Below are 20,625 nucleotides of genomic sequence, written 5' to 3'. Positions count from 1 at the left end.
TTGGGCATCTAGCACTATGCCTACCATAGGTCCGTTCATTCAAAACCCAACCACCCAACAAATGGTGATGTCTGCAGTCACTTTAGTCCCGGTGCAACCCACCATTCCAAATCCTCTTGTTTCATCGGTCCAGGTGACCCGTCCAGTTCAACCGATGATCTCGAGTCATGTCGTTGTTAGTTCTTCAATCCCTCTAGTAAGTGGATAGGCCATTCCACTACTTAGGGGGTAGATTCCGAATGTTTCTATGATGTATGCCACAAGCAATATTAGTGGTTCACAATGTCACATGGTTGGGATGAACCAACCCTCTTCGGGTGCCATTTCATAGCCTAATGTTGGTCTGTTTGGGTCAATCCATGTCCAGTACCAACAACCCAATGTTGGTCCGTCTGGGTCAAGTCATGTCCAATACCAACAACCCAATGTTGGTCTGTCTGGGTCAAGTCATGTCCAATACCAGCAACCTAATATGGCTCAAGGTCAGTACCAACCTCCTTATGTTCCATATGGTTCACAAGAAATGGCTAATCTATCATACATCCCTTATCCTGGACCCTATGTCCAACCTAGTCCATCTGCCACGCCTGGTGGGTATGGCCAGGTACAGTTCGGGAACTTTCAAGATGTCATTCCAGGAACTGTTCAAGAACCTTTGCAGTAGTAAGGACAACTCCTGCAGTAGCAAGGGCAACCTTCATTGCAGCAGGCACCATCAATGCAGCAACAAGGCCAGATCATGCCGCAGCAAGGACAATTGCAACAACGATAGGGGAAACCCTCGCACCAGTTGCAACAAACCATGTAATCTCAGATGCAGTATGTACCGCAATCCTCCTAGCCTATGTCTTTGCAAGGTCAACCTCTACAGCCGCAGGGACAACCTTTACAGCCGCAAGGTCAACCCTTACAGCCACAAGGTCAACTCAAGCAGCAGTAACCCTTATACTCATATCAACAGGGTCAAACCTTGCAAGGGTAGGGCCAGGGACAAGTCCTGTAGTAGTAGGCACATAATCCTTATGTCCAAGGGCAACAGGTTCAATGTCCTTTTGTCCAAGGATAGCAAGTCCAAAATTCTTATGTCCAAGGACAACAAGCATAAAATTCTTACATCCAAAGGCAATAGGTCCAATACCCGTTTATCTATGGGTAGCAGGTCCAAAATCATTATGCTCTGGGACATTAGGTGAAAAGTCCATATGTCCAGGGCCAACAGGCTCAATAACCTTTTAATCAGTATGTTGCTTATCAATAGCCTTTGGCCAGACTATTTGAAGGCTTTCAAGGTCAAAATCCTCCCTACAGGAAAGGTAACCTACAGTGGAGGAAAAATCAAATGCCTTCTGGACAAAATCCTTACCTAGCAGGGATGGGTCCTGCCAGTTGGACCCCCTTATCAACCTCAAATGCCTTTCAATACCTAATTGCCATTCTTGGCTACGCTGGAATTGCTAGATGTGTCTAGACTCACAAATGATCTGATTCTTCATTCGCCATACTGGCCTCTGGTTCCATCCAAGATTCTGAGCGATTGTCCAAAGTTTGAAGGAAAAGCGAAAGAGGACCCTCAAGCCCATGTGATGACATATCACCTCTAGTGCTCCTCGAATTCCTACGTTGATGATTCCATTTGCCTTTGTCTTTTCCAACGATCTCTTACAGGAGCCGTGACCAAGTGGTATATCAAGCTCCCCCAAAATACCTATCATGACTTTAACACTCTTGCCATGGCCTTTCTCACACATTTCTAGTTTTTGGTTCACTATGAAGCTGGCACCCATTTGTTAGTGTCACTCAAGCAAGACACAACAACTCACATCTCTGATCGCATCCATGAATGGAGACGTAGGCACCATTTGATTAAGTTTGAAATTGTTCATCCATTGTTGACCTAGTGATTCACCAAATCATTTGTAAACAAAATTGTTGAGGACATTTCTATGGGTGGATGCATCACTAAGGAACAAGCCATTGCATGTTCCCAATATCTAGACCTTGTCTATTCATAGCCTAACACATTATATGATGTGTTACCTAATGTGCCGAGACCATCATCTGATCTGATGACATCTAAGTCCCCCGCTACTCCTCTTGTTGATGGAGCAATTGGTTCAGTGACTCAAACCCCTACAAAATCTTCTTCCAAATAGAAGTTGGTCTCCAACACTGCTCCCAATGACTCCTCTCACAATGCGTCTGGCCCTAGTAAAACCTTAGAGGTTCACGCTGTCCAGTCTACCGCAGTGGATAAATCCTCTAAAGGTAAGAAGAAAGGCAAAGGCAATGGTAAATCCAATGCCCCAAAATAGGGTCCTCCTAAACCATCTGCTAGTGATGCTTCCCAACGGAAACCTAAGTATCCATGCCTCATTTGTGAGGATGATCACTATACTAAGGATTGTCCCAGACGGTCTGAAGTTAGTCATTTGATCAAAGGGACCCCAGCTTTCCTGAAAGATGCCTTTTTGTCCTAGTAGACTCAAATGGTAGACCAGACTCAGTCATCTACTTCCTGATCAACGTGGCTACGAGGTCAAAAGATTATCAAACTCTTACCCTGTCAACAGGGAAAGAGAAAGAAGGTACTCCTTCTTCTTCCATGCCATCTGGTTCTAGTCCTATTCATGTAGAGTGACCTAATCGTGATTCCACGATTTGAACACCTTCTTGAGGTGTGCTTCGAAAGTCCTCGTACAATCCCAACACTCGAGCCGCTCAAAATTATAACATTATTGAGGATTTGGCTCAAGTGCCATTAGCTATGTCTGCTCTCAAGGTCCTTCAAATTTGTCCTTCCCAGCGGAAATCATTACTGTCGACTATTAGGGGTATTGATCCATCTAACTCTAATCTTGTCTACTTTGACCTAGAAAACCACGTTCCACATTTACCTAATCAAATTTCCTTTCTCACTCAATTAATCATAAATGAGAAAACCATTCATAGGACCATCGATGAAGGTGCTTCTACCTGCATCATGTTTGTCACTTTTTGGAAGGAAATTGGTTCTCCTACTCTGAACTAGTCCCCTAACACTTTGGAATCTTTTTACGTGCACGATTTGTGACCATTTGGTGTCCTTACCAACCTTTCCATTACATTGGAGGGAAATACAATACATGTCAAGGTAGAGATCGTTGATGTTAATCTTAACTACAATATTCTACTCGGACGGAGCTAGACCCATGACATGCATGTTGTAGTTTCCTCCCTCTTCTGTGTGATTCGTTTTCCCCATCAAGGGAAGATAGTCACAGTTGACCAACTGTCCTTCGTTGCCTCTTCCTCCTCAGATGGAAATTTTCTATATGTTAAGCACACCGGTGCTCCTTATGTGAGTGTGGGTGGAGGATTTTTTAAAGATCCCGCCTTGATGGGAAATTTTCCACTCCCACCTCCTCATGTTTCATGTTTCAACATTACTTCAGTCAAGTCTGATCCTTGGGTCATTCCTTCACTAAGTCTTGTTGATACATGGGGTGAGGTTATGCCATTAAGTCTTGCCAAAAATGATTACGTGGAAGTTGTTTCGGCCTCACCTTATCCTCTGATCATCCTATTTCAAGAACACCCCTCGATGCATATTCTCGATCCTCGTGGCTTGGTTCTTTGAAATCCCCCAATCCCTTAGCCTATACTTTTCTTTCTAACAAAAGTATCATGGCATTTATGTCTCTACAAGAATTACCTTGGAACGACACTAATCATTGTTCCTCATTCTTGCCTGGTTCGACGGTCATGTCTATGTTTCTTTGGTGGTTCTCTTCTCCACTACCTATTGACATGTCAATTTCTCCTAACATTATCAAGATCTTTCAACTGGGGGCACCTTTATCTCTTCATAGATATAGGTTTTTTCTCCCTCCCTGATTTTTTATTGATTGCCCATTATTGCAATGGGTTTTCAATCTTCTGACTCGTAATCCTCCCTCACCCAAGGGGCATGGGGGCATAGCCTTATATGAGTTCTACTCTATTTTTGGCCAATTCGATGCTTAATTTTCATGTCAACGTAAAACTCCCATTTTCATCCGTGTTGATTGATTACTCAAGTCTCAGCATGGACTCTCTCAGAAAGTACTATGATTAGGCCATCTTGCATGGTTACTTTTGTACAACAGTGTGTCATTCATTTTTGTATAGTGTGGTTTGGTGTGTTATTTTGCAAGTAGCTTCTCTTCTTATTATGTTTTTGCTTACTTTGCAGATGTCAGTGTATCCTCACATCAGTTTTGCTGATGGTGCTTATCACAGTACCCGGAATTTGTCATCCACGACATGGGCCATTTATGACTCTCATGGTGAGTTGATTGATCTTCAAGGTATATGTCTAGGTTGAACAACTAATAACATCACTAAGTATAACACGGTTATCGAAATATTGTCAAAAGCTATTGCTCTTGGCATTCAGGAATTGGTTGTCAACCTTGATTCATAGCTTGTTTTTTTTCAACTTAATGGGCAATATTCCATCAGAAACCCTCAGATATTGAGAATGTATCTATGTATTCGTCTGCTAGAGAGAAATTTTGATTACATTACTTATCATCATATTCATCAACACATGAATACATTAACAAATGCATTAGCTAATGATGTTCTGGATAGACATTTGTGAAACATGTAACAACTCAAAAACACAAACATTTGTACCATAGTAAGAAAGGAAGTACAACATATATATATGTGTGTGTGTGTGTGTGCTAGTAATTTTTGTCATACATCAAAACCTCAAAAAATAATATGTGCGTTTTAAATACATCCATGGCTCGCAGGCCTAAAAAATATGGAATGCTAGACCTATGCACTAAAAAACATGATGCTCATGATAGCATGTAGCTGCTCGGACTACGTAGGCTAGAAGTCGGCTAATTTGATTGGAAACCCCCACTGTATGCCTTTGGTACTGGCGTGGGACATTTGTTGATCTAAAGATTATCTGAGATTGTCATTGATGTCAACCTAAGCAGCACCAGGGGCTACCCTAATCTTGCAAGTGAATTTTGACTTCACAAATTATTATATTTTGAGTCAAGGATCCTCTAGATGGATTCTACTCATCGATATGTTTCTGTTGATATATGGCATGCCAAGTAATTCTTCACGGTTTGAGAGATATTCATCTTTGAAGTTAGTAACACCAGTTAGTGGGCTAAAACTCTATGGGGTTGTCACAACAGTCATAATTGGTTTTGTTCATTGAATAGTCAATAATTAATAATTTTTTAAGCTCCTAAAATCCCTCCAACATTCTCTATAGAAGCCCCTCTCAAATCTATAAAAAGAAATCTCATATATCTTCCAAATGAAGTAATCGTGTAATTTTCATTATAACTTCATTTCTACAAAGTCTTAGATTCTAAAATGAAAACCCATTTTATTCACAATCATGATGAATGACGTGACTAAATTTCCGATCTTGGTTCGCTATACTTTCAGAGATATGATCTGTGGAATTTAGGGTTTTTGCAAGCTCCTGAATTTCATCTCAAAGAAGTGACCTTGGGAAAATAGTCATAACGCTTTCTATGAGAAAAGGATTGGAATTATATAAAAAGTGGTGTATAGTGCACAAAAATTAGTGTTTTGTATATCAATTTCAGAGCTGAAGGAGGAAACAGTGACACGTGGCACACCGTACAAGTTTGCTCTACTGAACTAGACCATAATTAGGTCATTGTGAGAGATTTGGCATAACTTTGCCTTGAAGAGTCCAAATTGGGTTAGACCTGTGGCATTGGAAAGAAGACTCAGAGGGATACTGCAGGACCGAAGATAACATATGAGGGATTTGAAATCATAGAGATACATCAGATTAAATATCATGCTCCTAGAAGGCGAGAAAAACTGGATCAAGTGCTGTCAAGGGGTGCAAAGGACCAGACTTTCTAGGGAAACAAGGAGCAAGGTGCAACAAAATGATGTAGCAAAGGTAAGCTATAGGTAATTATCTTCTATATATACATGTTCATTTCTTAATTGCATTAGGTTCTTTTTATTCTAATTTTTTGTTTTTGTTTAGCACTGACATATGCTCTGCAGGATGAGGTAAGTTTTGTTGTTATCATGTCATGGGTATTTCCTTGAAGACTTTTTGCAGTATTATATATTCATCAAGAGAAGACTCAATGCATAATATAATTTTTTGAAGAGTGAGAAAGGGTAGCATGACAAGAGCAACAATCAAGGTGCATAATAGCAGTAAGAAGTTCAGCACATGAAGTCTTCAAGTGGGAAGCACTGCATACAAACATTGTAAAAGCATAATTGTAAAAGTTGTACGAGTGTCTACCTACTAAGAGTTGAAGAGGCAGTGTCGAGAGGTCTAGGTTCATCATTAGGTGGTTGTGTCATAGTTGGGGTTATGATCTAGTGGGCCTTCTTCTTCTACATCATTCTATATCATTGTAAAGTGGACCCTTGTCCCTGGTACGGGAATCTATTCTTATTTTATTCTTCTATAGGGTGGTAAGTTGGTGCTAGGCCGTTGCATGAAGTCACCAATAGGTTCAAGCCCGTGAAAGCTTTAGGGTCGTAGGGTGGTGCTAGGGTGAGTTGTATCTCATTGGGTGTTGTGGCATCCGTTCAGTTGACTACTGAAGAATCTCAGGCGTTGGAGCGTCCATCCAGTAGGAGCTAGAGAAGAATGCTTTCCTAGAATTCTTGGAAGCTTTTGCTTTCATTTCAGTTGGGGCTGACGATTAAAGAATTTATTAGAAAAGAATTCAGTGGTTTTTGACCCGGAGGGGGTTTTCCACCTAAAATATTTTTGCCTCTTGTGTTCTTTTATTTACTGTTATTATGGAATAAACGTTAATAATAATTGAAGATTAACTAATGCTCTGAAAATATTTAAAAGTGTTAATTGTAAGAAATAGTGATTCACCCCACTTCTCAGTATTTTCCAACAATTGGTATCAGAGCTTGATTCCTTCAATATCAGTTTAATAACTGGAAGGAGATCGTGGAGCATAACAAGTATGGTGTACCTCTGTTCAATGAAAATAATTATGCACTCTGGAAAGGAAGAATGGAGGTCTATCTCTTGGTGCAATGTTACGAAGTATGGGACACTGTTCAAAATGGATTTACACCAACCACGGATGAACAAGGTAAGAATAATTTGGTAAATGATGCAAAAGAAAAGAATATTATTCTCATTGGACTTATTGAATCTAATTATCATAAGGTGTTGGATTGTAAAACTGCCAAAAATGTATGGGACAAGCTTGAGAATATATAAGCAGGTGACTCAAATGTCAAAGAAGCAAAGCTTCAAATCTACAGAGCAAAATTTGAGCAAATCAGAATGAAAGAAGATGACAACATTGCTGCATAATTCCAACATGTTGATGATATAACCAATACTCTGGAAGGATTGGGAGAGCCTGTTGATGAGAATACTATTATACGAAAGATTCTTAGAATGTTGCAAGTTTGATTCAAACCAAAGGTATCAGTCTTAGAATACATTGCAAATATGGAAAAACTCAGCAAAGAGGAATTACATGGAGTTCTTGTAGCATATGAAATGAGACTTGATGAAGAAGAGGGTACTTCACATCTAGAAACTATGTTTGCTGCATCTAAGAAAACCAATAAGGATAAACAACCTTCAAAGGCAAAGAACTACACCTACACCTGCAAGTGTGAAGAAAAGGAAGATGATGAAGAAGGATTTTTAGATGGAGAATATGCTTACTTTACGAGAAAACTAAAAATTGGTAAGGGAGAATTCAAAGGTAAACTTCCATTGATATGTTTCAATTGTGGTTTGGTTGGGAATTTCGTAGCAAAATGTCCGAATAGAAGTGATGGAAAATCAAAAGGAAAGAAAGGCTTTAAGAAATTCAACAAGCAAGGCAAGAAGAAAGGATTCAAAAGGAACTTTCTCTCTAAAGAAGATAGCTCATCATCCAATGAAGACAGTGACGGTGAAGAAGAAGCCAATGAGAGAGTATTGTTTATGGCCAAGCACAATAAACAACATGTATCAAACAACGAAGAATAAGGGTTGACCATAGAAGAATTTTCTAAGGAGGCAATCAAGCTTATAAAAGAGCTCAAGGCTAAGAAGATCTGTTCCGATACTCTTGAAGAACAAGTTGAAGGTATCAAAATTTCAGTTGAAGAACACAAATGTATTGAAGAGTCACTTCAAAAGAAGTTGGAAGAAAGCAACCGAGAAAGGGAAGCATTAGAAGTTGAAGTGGTCTCACTACGTAAGGAAGTGAAGAGGGGAAAAATTGTCCAAAACCATGCCAACAACTCAAGGGAATTGGAAGAACTCATAAAAAATCAATGATCTTACAATGACAGAACTGGCCTCGATTACAAAGAAGAAGTATGACCTTCTACAACAAAATACAATGAACCTATGAGATCTAACATGAACGTATACTTCATTGGACAAGATTCACAAGAACAGCCTTGGAAGAAAATTCCTCGACGAAGATTTCCATCCAAGTACTAACATATTTTTCATGGCTATTGTTATTCATGTGGGAAATTTGGTCTTAAAGTTGTAGAATGTTGCACGTACCCGAGGAACCAATACAATTCCAGGAGATCTGTCAAATATGAACCTCCCATGGCTCAACAAAACATCAATAGAGCTGAACATTTAAGAAGTAATATTAAATATTACAAATGTAGAAACTTTGGACACATAGCCAGAGACTGCAGATTTGAAAATCCTCCAGAATAATCTTCTAAGCCACAAAACAAACGAACATGGAAGAAGAAGAACACTGATAATTGTGCTCTCGCTCTCAAGGCTTAAAACAACAAAGATGTGTGGTATGTTGATAGCGGTTGCTCAATGCATATGACTGGATATAGAAAGAAATTTGTATCTCTGAAAGAGAAGAAGGATGGAACCATGTCCTTTGGAAATGATGGATCTTCAAATGTTATAGGATCAGGTATTGTCAGTCTCGGAAGCAAAGATGCTCTAGACAAGAATGTTCTATTGTTTGAAAACATGAATCAAAATCTATATAGTGTTGGACAAATGTGTAATCAGGGACACACAATGCTATTCAACTCCACAAAATGTGAAATCAGGAAAGTCAGGTATGGTAAAATTGCAGCTACAGTAAGTTGAGCTCCAAATGACATATATGTTCTAGATGAAGCAACTAAAGCATGTCTACTAGCTAAAGAAGATGAAAGCTGGTTATGACACAAACAAATGGGTTGCATAAACTTTGACAATATTGTCAGGATAAGAAAAAGGAAGAAATACGAGAAATGCCAAAAATCTCAAAACCTTCCAACACACTATGTGAGGCCTGTCGGCACGGAAAGCAAACAAAATTTGGATTTAAAACAAAAGAACACTTTGCATCACATCCATTGGAATTGATACATACTAATCTATGTGGTTCTATGGAACAAAAGGCTTAGATGGAGAATTATATTTCATGTTAATGATAGATTACTATACCAGGATGATGGCAATCAGTTTCCTAATGAAAAAATCTAAAGCATTTGAGTTCTTTAAGATCTACAAGGAGTTGGTCGAAAATGAAACTAATTTAAAAATAAAGTGTCTAAGATTAGATAATGGTGGAGAATTCACTTCGAAATTATTTTAGCAATATTGTGATGAAAATGGAATAAAACGACAATTTTCAACAGCACAAACAACTCAACAAAATGGAGTTGCTGAAAGAGAACAGAACCATACAAGAAATGGGTAGAACAATGATGGACTCAAAATTGGATGAAAAATTCTGGGTTCAAGCAATTGATATGGCAGTCTTCATTATCAATAGAAGTCTTCTCAGAAATAATTTCAATAAGACCCCATATGAATTATGGAAAGGAAAACCGGCTAATGTCAAATATATCAGAATCTTCGGAAGCAAATGTTATATCAAAAGAGAAGATCAAAATTTGGGTAAGTTTGATTCGTGTGTTGATGAAGGTATCCTTGTTGGTTACTCACGCAAAAGAAAGGCCTATAAATGCTATAATCTAAGATGAAAATAGATAGTGGAGAGCATAAATGTTACATTTGACGAAGATAGTGTTCTAATGAATAATGATGAGGATCTAGGATCTTTGAAACTTGAGACAGAGACTGAAAAAGGTATAGAGAAAATTCTAAAAAAAGAAGCAACTGTCAACTAGGAAGAAGTAAATAATGATCAACAAGATATACAAGAAAAACAACAAGAAGCTCCTCTAAAGAGAAAAAGAGAATGGATTCAAAAGAACCATCCATCAAATAAAATCATTGGTGACATAAATGAAGGAATTGGAACAAGAGAAGGTCGACAACTTCATTCATCACAACAAGCTCACATTTCTTTTCTAGCAACCTTTGAGCCTAGTAGTTTTGAGGAAGCTAGCTAGAATGAACATTGGGTAGTAGCTATGAATGAAGAATTGGATCAAATCGAGAAGAATAACACCTCAAAATTAGTTCCATGACCAAAAGATAAAAATGTCATTGGGACTAAATGGGTGTTCAGGAACAAATTGAATGAAGATGGACATGTTACCAGAAACAAAGCGAGATTGGTTTGCAAAGGCTATGCACAAGTGGAAGGAATTGATTTCGATGAAAAATTTGCACCAATTTCCATAATGGAAGCCATCCAAATTTTTCTCTCCTATGCATGTTAAAGAAAAATAAAAGTCTACCAAATGGATGTTAAGTCAGCATTTCTGAATGGAGAATTAGAAGAAGAAACTTACATCAAACAACCTTAAGGTTTTCTACTATCAGAAAAATAAGACTATGTTTGTAGGTTAAAGAAGGCTCTGTATGGTCTCAAGCAGGGTCCTAGAGCATGGTATGCTCATCTTGACAGATATCTATGTCAACAAGGGTTCAAGAAAGGTACTTCTAATAACAATCTTTACGAACAAATAGATAAATATAGTTTAACAATTGTTGAGGTATATGTGGATGATATAATATTTGGTATAAATGATGATTGACTAAGTAATAACTTTACTACAAAGATGCAAAGTGAGTTTGAGATGTCTTTACTTGGTGAGTTGACATACTTATTAGGGCTTCAAATATCTCAACAAGAGAAAGGCATATTTATATGTCAAGCCAAGTACACCAAGGAAATGCTTAAGAAATTCAAAATGGAAGATTGCAAACCCTTCCTTACTCCGATGGTAACAGGTTTCAAATTGAGCATAGACGACTCATCTAAGGATGTGGATCAGATGTTGTAAAAATCTATGATTGGTAGTCTTCTATATGTAACAACCTCCCAACCAGATGTTATGCAAGTAGTTGGATAAATAGAAAGATTCCAAGAAGCACCAAAAGAATCACATATTATTGCCATCAAAATAATTCTTTAATATCTAAAGGGCACAACAGAATATGGTTTGTGGTATCCTAAGGGCAGCAATCTCATTATTCAAGCCTTTACAGATGTATATTGGGTAGGAAGCATTGATGATCGTAAGAGTACTAGTGGAGCAACATTCTATCTAGGTGGTTGTCTCATATCATGGTTGAGAAAAAAACAAACCTCAATCTCGTTATATACAAGTGAAATAAGAATACATTGCAGTAGCAACTTGTTGTACTCAACTCCTTTGGAGGAAACAAGCTTTGCAAGATCTTCAAGTACAATTCAATGAGCTATTCCCATCTTCTGTGGTAACAACGATGCCATCAACTTCTCCAAGAATCTTGTCATGCATTCAAAAACAAAAAACATTCAGATAAAATATCATTTTCTTAGAGAAAAATTCGCTGAAAAGAATATCAAACTTGAATATGTTGCTACAAAGGAAGAAATCATTGATATCTTCCCTGAACCTTACCTCATGAAGCATTTGAATATCTTCTCCAAAAGCTTGGGATTATCCCAAGTTCTCATTAGATTTTCCTTATTCGGAAAATAAAGGGAGAGTGGAAGTGTGTACAGGTCCACAGGATGGTTGTGTGTCAAGGTGAGTTACCCTTTGCCATTGATGTCAAAGGGGGAGAGAAGGTAGTGGGAAGAGGTGCCCTGATCGCAAGGGGAGTACTTTTCTTGCCATCAATGCCAAAGGGGGAGATTGTTGATCTAAAGATGATCTGAGGTTGTCATTGATGTTAAGCCAAGCAGCACCAGGGGCTACCTTGATCTTGCAAGGGAATTTTGACTGGACAACTTACTCTATTTTGAGTCAAGGATCTTCTAGATGGATTCTACTTGTCAATATGTTTCCATTGATATCTTGCACGCCATGTAATTCTTCCCGGTTTGAGAGATATTCATGTTTGAAGTTAGTAACCCCAGTTAGTGGGCTAAAACCCTATGGGGTTGTGGAATGGAACTAATAATTAGTTTTGGTCGTTGAATAGTCAATAATTAATAATTTTTTAAGCTCCTAAAATCCCTCCAACATTCTCTATAGAAGCCCCTCTCAACTCTATAAAAAGAAATCTCATATATCCTCCAAATGAAGTAATTGTGGAATTTTCGCTATAACTTCATTTTTTTGAAGTCTTAGATTTGGAAATGAAAACCCACTTGATTCACAATCCTGATGAACATCGTGACCAAATTTCAGATCTTGGTTCACTATATTTTCGGAGATATGATCTGTGGAAGTTAGGGTTTTTCTAGGTTCCCGAATTTCATCTCAAAGAAGTGTCCTTAGGAAAATCGTCATAACTCTCTCTGCAAAGAGGATTGGAATTTCATAAAAAGTGGTATATAATGCACAAACTATAGTTTTCTATGTATCAATTTCAGAGCTGAAGGAGGAAATAGTGACACGTGGCATGTCGTACAAGTTCAATCTACTAAATTAGGCCATAATTAGGTCATCGTAAGAGATTGGGCATAACTTTGTCTTGAAGAGTCCAAATTGGGTATGACCTGTGATATTGGAAAGAAGACTCAGAGGGATACTATAGGACTGAAGATCACATATCGGGGATCTGAAATCACAGAGAGACATCAGATTAAATATCGTGATCCTAGAAGGCGAGAAAAACTAGATCGAGTGTTGTCAAGGGGTGCAAAGGACCAGACTTTCTAGGGCATCAAAGAGCAAGGTGCAGCAAAATGATGCAACAAAGGTAAGATATAGGTAAGTATCTTCTGTATATGCATGTTCATTTCTTAATTGCATTAGGTTCTTTGTATTCTAATTTGTTGTTTTTGTTTAGCACTGACATATGCTCTACAGGATGAGGTAAGTTTTGTTATTATCATGTCATGGGTATTTCCTTGAAGACTTTTTGCGGTATTATATATTCATCAAGAGAAGATTCAATGCATAATATAATGTTCTGAAGAATGATAAAGGGTAGCATGACAATAGTAGCAATCAAGGTGCAAAATAGCAACAATAAGTTCACCACATGAAGTCTTCAAGTGGGAAGCACTACATACGGACATTGTAAAAGTATCATTGTATAGAGTCATTGCAAGAGCATCATTGTAAATGTTGTACAAGTGTCTATCTGCCAAGAGTTGAAGAGGTAGTGTCGGGAGGTCTAGGATCATCATTAGGTGGTTGTGTCATAGTTGGGGTTATGGTCTAGTGTGTCTTCTTCTTCTACATCATTCTATATCATTGTAAAGTGGACCATTTTCCCTGGTATGAGAGTCCATTCTTATTTTATTCTTCTATAGGGTGGTAGGGTGGTGCTAGGCTCGTACATGAAGTCACCATCAAGTTCAAGCCTATGAAAAATTTAGGATGGTAGGGTGGTGCTAGGGTGAGTTGTAGCTCATTGGGTGTTGGGGAATCTGTTTAGTTGACTACTAAATAATCTTAGGCATTGGAGCGTTCATCTAGTGGGAGCTGGAGAAGAATGTTTTTCTAGAATTCTAGGAAGTTGTTTCTTTCATTTCACTTGGGGCTAACGATTAAAGAATTTATTAGAAAAATGTTCAGTGGTTTTTGACCCAGAGTGTGTTTTCCACCTAAAATCTTTGTGCCTCCTGTGTTCTTTTATTTACTGTTATTACTGCATAAACGTTAATAATAATTGAAGATTAACTAATGCTCTAAAAATATTTAAACGTGATAATTGTAAGGAATACTAATTCACCCCTCCCCCTCAGTATTTTCCAACAACATCACCCATTTGACCATACTCTGGGATCCCATGGGTTAAACCCTCAAGATTTTATGCAATCTTCCCCTTGTTGTCACTTCCCTCCTGATAAGGAGCGACATCAAACTGTCGTGCGATGCACCTGGCGATCAGGGACATCCCGGCAGTGCGTTCTGGTCCAACATGTACATTTATAAAATTGAAGTTTCATGAACACATATATTTCAGAAATAGTAAAAAAACATTAGAAAACTAAAAAATGTTTGTTTTTACCTCCATCATCAAAATCCTCCCCTTCTGGGAGTGGCATATTCGGATCTCAACAGAATTTGGTACCACTATAAGGCCAATCCTCCACTACAATTAGTTGTCGTCGTAGCCACAAGAAAAAGGCGAGCTTGTAGGACATTTGTTGTCCCCAGTAACCCTGGACATCAACTCACTCCAACGGAGCATCCGTGGGTCTCGTGGCATCGATGGATCTACCTCAATTAGTTGGTATTAGAACAACGACATCCATTCCAAGAATAAGGTCACCAACACAAATCCAAAGCAAAACTACTTCAGGTGTCTCGCCTTAGCTTTTGATAGTTGGCGCTTCATGTTCATTTTCATTGCTTCCGCCTAGTTAAAGATGGTGGGCATCGTGCAGTCCATAGTGTACTAAAACTTCAAATTGTTGGTCTCATGCAGTGCTTGGGACCTAACCACTCTGTTGATGGTTAATAGTATCACTCTCAACACAAGATCCCGAACAGTCATAATCTCGATCTTGCCACTTTTGGATGGGAAATTTTCGGAAAGTGGCATAGTCACACTTTCCCCAATTGGCCTCGACCCATATAGGTTGACTGGTTCCCCTCTATAAGACATTCCTATGATGAAATAAATGTCTGATGTCTCCAACTCCAACTCTTGGTCACTAATGACGAAAATTTCCTGATTTATGTCCCAGAGACTAATCAAGTACTGTAGCAACTTAGGTTGGGCCCATATACCTGGTGTAAGAAATAATTTGAGGAGCCAGAAGTTCCTCAAAGCCTCCAGGCAATCTGTATCATCTATTGCTTGAGTATCAATAACCTCATGCTCATGTTCTTTCCAATCTACCATTTTTCATGATTTCTTCCTACAAAAACCATGTAATAAAGTCAATGATCATCCTTGAACAGAAAAATTTGGGTTCAAATGGCTAATTCAGCTAGGAACATAAAAAATTTTCTCATGGTGCTGATGTAACTATTTTAAAAACAATGGGATCAACGATGTGATTGGCAGTTTTACCCACCCCCAATCAGCGTGATTTCATGCCTGGAAATCACGCTAACCGAGGGCGAAAAAGTTTTGCCAAAATCTCCCCATGAAACCCAAAACATGGATAAATATAGGAAAAATCAGTATGAAAATGGAGCTTAAGGTCTCGGCTCTTACCTGCAATTGACGGGTCGACATATTACCTCCAGGATCTCCTACAATCTACTCCACAAAAATTACGGTGCAAGTGGGTAAAAAGCTCTTCACACAAAGGTAAGATGGTAAATGGTAAAAAATAATTACGTTTTCCCCATTTTATTCATTTGTTTTCATGAAATATTAGGGTTTTTGAGTATTCTTAACCTATTTTGCCTCAAAACTGGATAATTCCTTTACCTTTCTTGTGCAGCGGCAGGTGATGGATTGTTGATGATGGTACTAGAGTCGTGTTTCGTCTCTTTTTTCGACTCCTAAATCTCAAATGAAAAGATCGTCGAGTATTTTTTCCTTTTTGACTTGGAAAAGAGAGTAAAATGGGGGGTATATTTTCAAGCTCCTTTTCGACTCTTTAAACACGAAAAGATTGTCGAGCTCCTGTCATTTCGAACTTGTTAAAGGTTATGAAATGCCATGCACCTAGTATACGTTTACCCCTTTTCAGGCTGGGATGCATTATTTACGAAAAAGGTACTCGACTGAAATGGTCAAGAGGTTCTCTTGAGCATCGTTTTCTACCTTTTCGGGCTAGAAAGACACAAATGTACGAAAAGGGACCATGTGGAGTTTTCTTTTCTGTGTATTTTTCAAACTCTCTAAACATGAAAAAGATACCAAGTTGCATCTTTGTCCGACTCATTAAAAAATTAAATGACATTGGATTCATCGTCATGATGAACGTGAGCTTCTACTTCCTAAGTATCATTAAATTTACTAGGTCAAATTCATCTGAAGGATGAACTTACAGTGCAAGCTTATGATATCCCCTTCAATCTTATGATAAAAAATAATTAGGGTACCTGCTAGAAATGCTGGAGGAAATTTTGGAAATTCGGTCAATCGTGTCAGAAGCTCACTCTTGAACATGACACTTTCTGCTTCGTGTTGGGTTGGGATATCCTCATTTTCATTTGACCTTCTTGGGTTGGGCTACTCATTTTTTCCTTCCATTTGATCTCTATCACATCATCATGACCACTGATCCTATGGATCTAACAATTGCAAAACTTTGGAATTGTGTCACCAATATGTTCAAGAGTTAGTCCTTCTACAATTACACGTACAACTGATTCTCTGTATCATCTGAAATCATTTGCATCCCTTTGTCTCATGTCAATGATGTGGGATACATCATGGCCCTCCTTCGACACAGTCACTTTTTGTCGACTTTAGCTCATTATTCAAGAAGCTGGCCAGGAGACTCCCTTCCAGTACCTTAGAGCTTGCATGCCCTAGTGGCAAGTTCTTCACACTCGACAAAAAATTCACATCATTGACTTTCGATCGAGTGATTTCACATGTGTTCGACATCAGTTCCTTTATTCACATTCCGTGAACTGTGTTTCCAGTACCTTGAGAGGCATTATCATTGTTGGTAGTTTCTCTCGTGCTTGTTAATGGTTCACATCATTGACCAGTAATCAAGTGACTTCCTAGCATGTTTAACTTCAAAACATCCATTCACATGTTAGGATTTGTACTTTGATCAGGTTGTTTGGATTGCAAGACCCTAGGCTAAGATTACACAAGTCCAGGTTGCAAGGTGATGTGACATGGTCATGTTGATAGAAATGTCTCTTTTAGATGGATGGTTGCGACCATACCATGAGTTATTATATGTGATCCTTCTCATTATTAGATGGCTATGACCATACCTTGGTTTCGTTATGATCCTTTCTACTGGATGGCTACACCCATGCCTTGGATCTATTTACATTATTATTCTCTAGATGGATGCGTCCATACCACGATTCATGTATCATTATTCATATTTTTTAGTGATGTATATGTATCTATTCTTGCTTGCAGGTTTTCCGATGATGGATTCTAGTTCCCCGCTTCTAGTTATAAATCCTTTCACCCCTCACTCTAGTTCGAACTTCACGCTTTAGGAGGCATCTGTTACACAACATTTTTTCATTTCCCTTGTACTCCCCATCTATGATCTTAGAGGACATCTACAGTGTACCTGACATGCTTTCCAATCATGAAGAAACTACTAGTATGTCCCTCTTCATGAGCAGAATAACTCCCCTTTGCATCATTTCCCAAGAATCTTCCTCCTATCCCAGGTTTCAAGACCGGCACTATTGACCAGTTTTCTCCTCGTGTTGATTTACAGAGGTTAAAACTAACCCACGTGTCAATCGGATCGACTGAGCCCTTTTCTAGTTGCATTGATCCTCTTTTGGAAGGTTTTTTAAATAAGGAGCCGAAGCTTCCATGTCTAGAAGCTTCATAACATAAGTCTGGTAGCTGGTTGGGTCGGATAGAGCCAAGGAAATCAGTTTGGGCTCCCTTCCCCTATTAGGATGGAACAACCTCAAGAGATAAGACCTTCTCCCATGATGAGAGGAACCATATCCCATCCATCCAAGCTATATAAGCCTCTCTTTTTCCCAAACAAAATCCAGTTGGAGTTTTGGAGCAAGTTGTTGTGGGGAAAAATGCCTATGCAGGACAATCCTATCCACCTAAGGTGTGACAGTGCCTTAGCAACAAACAGGGACAGCTATTCTAGTATTCTTCCTTTATGAATTAATAATGAAGAGAGATGGATGGACTAACTAGTGTCTTCCGTTCGTCCCTCGATCCGGTTTCTCTTCTCTTGGAGAGTTCCCAGCTACTTGCCTTCTCGCTCGCCCAGCTTCAAGAGGTTTCTGCAAGATCACAAGAAGAGAACACTACACAAGACATGGATTCATATTCATAACTAGTTCAGGATTAGAAATAAACTAAACATACTAATGCAATCATACATCAAAAGTACATCAGTATATAGGAGAAACCAAGATAGCTTTATTGATGAATAACAAGGTTTAGGAAGAGATACAACCCAGAGGGCTCCAATCCAGCATCTCCTTCCCAGCAAATGGAATTCCTATCTTCACCCCCTTTCAAAGCATTAAGCACCCAATAGTTCCAGTCTCAAACCAACAGCAATTCTTTGCAATAACAAAATTCCAGCCTCCCAGATCTCGTGGAGGAGAGATCCATATATAGATGTTTGGAGAGAGGATGAGTCAGCTTGAGATCTGACTAGTGTCCTCTCCCTCTGTCAGTTCTTGATTCCACTTGGAGGCAAGGTTCAGGAAGAGATACAACCCAGAGGGCTCTAATCCAGCATCTCCTTCCTAGCAAATGGAATTCCTATCTTCACCCCTTTCAAAGCATTAAGCACCCAATAGTTCCAGTCTCAAACCAACAGCAATTCTTTGCAATAACAAAATTCCAGCCTCCAGATCTCATGGAGGAGAGATCCATATATAGATGTTTGGAGAGAGGATGAGTCAGCTTGAGATCTGACTAGAGTCCTCTCCCTCTGTCAGTTCTTGATTCCACTTGGAGGTTCTTGCTTCCACTTGGAGATTAGGAACATCTTACTCATCACCAGTCGAATTCACTGAGGCAAGTGTCATTGAGGAAGATTCTGGAAGCGTCCTGGGTTTTGACACCTCTTGGAATGAACTTTCCATTTGTCAACTCTCGCTCAGCGCACCCTGGTAGTGCTTCTACCTGCATTGCAGTGCAGGTAGCCAGTGTTGACTTTGACATTCAGCGCAGACAGCTAGTGGAGCCACTGAATTGATCCTGAATTGACTTGTTTTTGAGCAGTTTTTGGTGGAGAACTTCTGTGAATTGCTGTGGTTTGTTAGCCTTGTTCCTCTAGGGGTAGGAACAACATGTTTAGGGACTTTGGATCCCTTAGATTATGGAAATTTCATGCTCAATGTTGTAAGGCACAAAAATCTCTATAACACAAGTGTCAATAACTAACAAGTCATTTATAGCTTATAGCTTTCTGATGTGTGTTTGGGGGAGAGTAGTATGATTTTGGTTTGGTTTGAGACTAGAGGGAAAGAAGCCTTAAACTTCCATTTTTTGGGGTTATCCATGAAGTGCTAGTAGAAGTGTGGGAACCTGAATACGTCGGAGGAAACCAACAACATCAAGGCACTAGTTGTAATCTCTTTTCGATTTATATTAATGAAACTATCGATTGATTTCCTACATGAAGTGCCATTTTACATCTTTATGGCTTAGTGTTCCTTGACCTATTAAGTAGGTTGAATACAATATTGCATGTTTTCACATATGTGTTATAGACATTTTTGTGCCTTACAACATTGAGCATGAAATGTCCATAATCTAAGGGATCCAAAGTCCCTAAACATGTTGTTCCTACCCCTAGAGGAACAAGGCTAACAAACCACAACAATTCACAGAAGTTCTCCACCAGAAACTGCTCAAAAACAAGTCAATTCAGGATCATTTCAGTGGCTACACTAGCTGTTTGCAATGAATGTCAAAGCCAACACTGGCTACCTGCGTTGAATGTCAAAGGGAACACTAGCTACCTGCGCTGAACGACAGTGGACATGTGGCAAGCTCATTTCTCAAGGTGTCAAAACCCAGGAAGCTTCCAAAATGACACTTGCCTCAGGGAATTCGACTGGTGATGAGTAAGAGGTTCCAAATCTCCAAGTGGAAGCAAGAACCTCCAAGTGGAATCAAGAACTGACAGAGGGAGAGGACACTAGTCAGATCTCAAGCTGACTCATCCTCTCTCCAAACATCTATATATGGATCTCTCCTCCATGAGATCTAGAGGCTGGAATTTTGTTATTGCAAAGAATTGCTGTTGGTTTGAGATTGGAATCATTGGGTGCTTAATGCTTTGAAAGGGGTGAAGATAGGAATTCCATTTGCTGGGAAGGAGATGCTGGATTGGAGCCCTCTGGGTTGTATCTCTTCCTGAACCTTGTTATTCATCAATAAAGCTATCTTGGTTTCTCCTATATGCTGATGTATTTTTGATGTATGAATGCATTAGTATGTTTAGTTTATTTCTAATCTTGAACTAGTTATGAATATGAATCCATGTCTTGTGTAGTGTTCTCTTCTTGTGATCTTGCAGAAACCTCTTGAAGCTGGGCGAGCGAGAAGGCAAGTAGCTGGGAACTCATAAAGAGAAGAGAGACCGGATCGAGGGACAAACGGAAGACACCGGTTAGTCCATCTATCTCTCTTCATTCTTAATTCATAAAGGAAGAACACTAGAATAGCTGTCTCTGTTTGTTGCTAAGGCACTGTCACACCTTAGGTGGATA

This window comes from Pinus tabuliformis, chromosome 6, assembly GCF_031772625.1.
Source record: "Pinus tabuliformis cultivar Carrire ecotype Pingquan chromosome 6, CPIR1, whole genome shotgun sequence".
In the NCBI taxonomy this organism is placed as follows: Eukaryota; Viridiplantae; Streptophyta; class Pinopsida; order Pinales; family Pinaceae; genus Pinus; species Pinus tabuliformis.
The sequence above is the reverse complement of the archived record's forward strand: the minus strand, read 5'-3'. Positions refer to the sequence as shown.